This window comes from Eumetopias jubatus, unplaced genomic scaffold, assembly GCF_037043125.1.
Source record: "Eumetopias jubatus isolate StellerSeaLion01/CBP00866 unplaced genomic scaffold, mEumJub1_p1.0 scaffold_16, whole genome shotgun sequence".
In the NCBI taxonomy this organism is placed as follows: Eukaryota; Metazoa; Chordata; class Mammalia; order Carnivora; family Otariidae; genus Eumetopias; species Eumetopias jubatus.
Genome location: NW_028274822.1, coordinates 32,971,312 through 32,975,813, shown reverse-complemented (window position 1 = coordinate 32,975,813; position 4,502 = coordinate 32,971,312). Strand labels below are relative to the sequence as shown.

Genomic DNA, 4,502 nt, shown 5'->3' with positions numbered 1-4,502 from the left:
GCTACCAGGAGAGAAGGAGATGACAGAGTCTTTCACAATTTAGGATAAAAGACCAAAGTGCACAATTTCTTACATAGGTTTGTATGTTAAAGAAGTCAAGATAGGGCTGTGGTCAATGCAAAGATGACTTCTTTATGGAGGATTTCTGGCACTTTGATCATCACCGGTCTCATTTGAGTGAGCTTCTATTTCACCTCTGCCTAAACTAGTCCTCATAAATTTAGAATTGGAAGAGATACTATGAATTACCTACTCCAATTACACACTTTATATATGGCAAAACAGAGTCAGAGAACCTAATTAAGCACCTTGAAGGTAGGAAAGAGGGATTTGACACAGTTATTTCAGTTGAAAGTTTTCTTGTTGTTTTATGGGCTTGTAATTCTGAAAAAGTAGATACTAGAAATATGAAAAGAATATAATATTAGGTGACATCTGTTTATTAAAAACTGCACTCAACAAGTGTTAACTATTAATATCTAAAAGATCTTTAAAAAAATAATTTTGGGGCACTTGGATGGCTCAGTCGTAAAGCGTCTGCCTTCGGCTCAGGTCATGATCCCAGGGTCCTGTGATCAAGCCCCCACATCCGGCTCCCTGCTCCGCAGGAAGCCTGCTTCTCCCTCTCCCACTCCCCCTGCTTGTGTTCCCTCCCTTGCTGTCTCTCTCTCTGTCAAATAAATTTTAAAAAAATCTTAAAAAAAATAATTTTCTACTCTTCACAAAAACCCTGATTTTACAGATGAAGGAATGTTTTCAAAACAGTTAAATACAACTTGCTGAAAGTCAAAAAGCTGGTAAATGGCAGAGCCAGAATTCCATCCCAGGTGGGTTTGGTAGGTAACAAATATTCATGTTCTCTTCACATACTGGGCTTTCTCTCCATCTCTGACTCCTGATCTCACATGCTAATCTACTTGTCAGTTCTCTTATATCTAAATACAAATCCGAAAAGTCTTTATTCTGATTCAATTTTCCTAGAAACCTCAGCCCTCTCACTTCATTTAAGGATCTTATCTTAGGTCATTTGAGTTCCCAAATGATGTCCCCTAGTGACTGACAACACTGCCAGTGAACAATCTAGCATGTAGTATAGATACACCAGTCAACTTTGGTCAGTTCCTGGAAAACCAGTCATGGTGGTCCCTTTCTCCAAATACAGAGATGTTGTGATGCAAAATATAACCATTAAATAATAAAGAAGCAGTGAATTTACATCCAGTAGAGCATGAAGAGGGGCTATGTTTGATGTATGCCTGTTAGGGTTGTATGTTTGCTGCAGAAGTTTGTGTGGTGTGGTTGCCTACTAGTTATTGGTTAGACAAACCACCTCCTTCCTCCCTGCCATGCCAACTCTAGGTCCTTAAAAGAAGTGAGTTGGCTATACAGAGCAAGGACAGGTGGAGCATATTTTTAAGCAAGTTGGCTCTTGATTATTTTTCTCTACTGGGCATGGAACTTCTTTGACTGTCCTACCTAGAATTTGCCCTGACAAAGTGAAGAAAAAAAACAAAACATGATATACCACTCACTTTGTATACTGTGGACAACATTACTATTTAGGAAGTATTTGTACTAGAAAGACTAGACTTCTATTAAATTAAACATTTACAAATATTTGGCTCCCCTGGCTCTTGTACCAAGTCTCAAGTCAGCAGCAACACAACAGGGAGGATTAAAGGCATTCAATAGCATATCATTGTATTTGCTTGAGAAAAATCTAAATAGGCATGGATTTTCAGGTGGTGCATCTGTGATACCCCTGTCAGTTTCCCTCTGTACTTTGAAACTATGTTCTTTACCTAAAGGTTTGTGATTAAAAAGTCTTCCAGATAATTTTATCTTTCTTGTAATACTCTCTGCTTTTCACGAGTTTTTGTATGTTGTTCGTGTTCTTAGTGTTATTCACCGGCTTTTCGGGGTTACTGTTTATCTGGTTATATCTAAATTAAATACAGATAAATATGTCAATATGTTCATCCTCCTCTGGAGGGAGATAAGGCCTTAGATTTCTACACTTCCTACCTGATCCCTTTCTCTTCCTTGTGATTAATCCCTCAACATCAAATCTTCCCCCAGTGAATAGTTCTATGCGAATTACAATAGCTCCTTTCTCTCCTCCAGGTTTGGTAATGGGAATATGCTCTAACCTTGTTCAACGGATCATGAGGGAAGTCTACCTGGGGCTTTTGGAAAATTTATCCTCACTGTGTTATCTTATGTTGTTGTTGTTGTTTTTGCCCTAATAAGCTGGAACAGAATAGACCCATGAATTCCTCTGAGACTGGTTATTCCTGTGTATCATTTATGGAACTGCTACAGTTAATATATGGCTCCAAAGTTAGCTGGCAAATTCCAGTTGCAACTGAAGTCACAGCAAAATATTGGGCCCTTGCTAGTATCAGTGAGCCGCTGATGTACTAACCAAGAGCCTACTGTACCTCTTGATTTCTATTAGTCATTTTTATAACAATTTAAACCATTTTAGATTTGTTTCTTGAGGCCGAATACATTCAAAATACATAAAAATATAAATAGTTTTGTTTCCTTCTCTCTCACACCCTCTCTTCTCAACAGGGCAATCCCTATTTAGACTTAAAGTGTTTGTGCCAAAAACGAAAACACAAATGCAAAAATCTAATGAATCTCTATCAGAGCTTAAGGGAAGGTTTATGTATGACAAAACTGGTTCTGTCTTTGCCTGAGAATGTGTTTATTTCCCTTTCACTCCTGAATGGTGTTGTAACTACCTATATAATTCTAGATTGACAATGATTTTCCCTCAGTTTCTTGAATATATTATTTTATTTTCTTCTTACATGTATCGTTACTTTTGAGAAGGTCTAAGGTCAGTCCAGCTGTTGAGTTTAGGTGTGGATTTACTTATTTTTTTGGAATATGAAAATTTATTATTGTCATAGTTCACCATCAAAACCTATGATCTTGGTCTTTCCTTCCTGTCTTTGTATAAGGCCAAAAGAGAGACATTGGTTCCTTTGACAACCTTAAAGCAAACCCCAGGAACATCACTAACAGCATGACCTTTGTGACCAAATCCAGCAACTAGAACTTCATCATTTTCCTCAATAAAATTCAAACAACCATCATTAGGTACAAAGGCTATGGTTTTTTTTGCCATTCTTGATCAGTTGGACCCTGACACACTTCCTGATGGCAGAATTTGGCTGTCTGGCTTCAACACCTATTTTTTCCAGCAGAATTCCCTTTGCGTGGGAAGCACCTCTAAAGGGGTTGGGCTTCAGGGCTGTGCCCACGTGTACTGTTTATCATGATCTCATCAGTGGCTACGGGGCCTCCTGGCAGTGCAAAGATCGTGACACTTGCCCATCCTACCCGTATCATGGGCCTGAGCAAAAGAGGATTTATTTTTATTTATACTTAAGACACTAGGATTCTCCCTCAAGTTGAAGACTTAACAACTTTCTTCAGTTCTAGAAAATTGCCTGCCATTATCCTTTCATTACTTCATTTTCTTCATTCTGTCCTTTAGTATTCATTAAATTTAAGTTGGCCCTTTTAATTCCATTCTCTCCATCTCTTAATTTCTTCCTCATATATTCATTCTCTTTATCCTTCTGAGATGCATTATGGATAGCCCCCCAAATCTATCTTCTAATGCACTATATGTCTTGCTCCATGTATGTGTAATCCACTTTAATACATCTATCATCTTTTAATCATCTTTTTCAGTTTTTCAAAGATGGCATTTATTTTCATAACATGTTTTTTGTGTGTACATTCCCCGCCCTCTTTTTTAAGTACTTATTGATATCTTATTGTGGTTTGTAAATACTGACAGGTAGGTCATCTTTAGTGGGAATGTTGTTTTATGGAGACTCCTAAGTCAAGAAGCATTTTATGCTGCAGAGCTTTGTTTCTCTCCCTAGAGACTCACAGGTTACATTAAAGTGTGCCAGATTTCTTATTAATTTATCAATGTAAGTTTTGTGCTAAGGTGAGAAGGATGAATACAGATTCCCACCCTCTCACCTGTAGCAGGTTTGGTTTTCTAGTTGTAAACACATGAATCTTTTCCTAGTCACAGCCCTGGGCACCCAATTTTCAGCCTACCCTGGGCCAGGAGGTACAGTCTTTCAAGAACATGATTTAATAACCATGAATCTATCTATACTTATTTCCTTGGTGATTTCACCCTGTCTGGTGGCTTTAAATATTATCTATACACTGATGATTTCCCAATTTACATCTTTAACCCAGACATTTCCCATCAAATCTAGACTCATATATCTAATTGTCTACTTGACAGCTACTTAGATTTCTAATAGCCATCTTAACCTTAGCATATCTTTTGATGGAGTTCTGGTTTTTCTGCCAAAATGGCATTTTTTACAATCTTCCTCATCTCAGCTAATGACTCCATCCCTCCAGTATCAAAACAAAAATTTTGGTGTCATTTTTTGACTTTTTTCTAACTATCTTACATATACACAATCTGTGAGCAAACCCTAGGGACTTCGCCT

The 4,502-nt window shown here is 37.7% G+C and overlaps 1 pseudogene; it reads right to left on the bottom strand.

Moving 5' to 3' along the window:
- Positions 1-2,935: 2,935 nt before the first annotated feature.
- Positions 2,936-3,349, bottom strand: LOC114205100 (small ribosomal subunit protein uS12 pseudogene; annotated as a pseudogene).
- Positions 3,350-4,502: the final 1,153 nt, after the last annotated feature.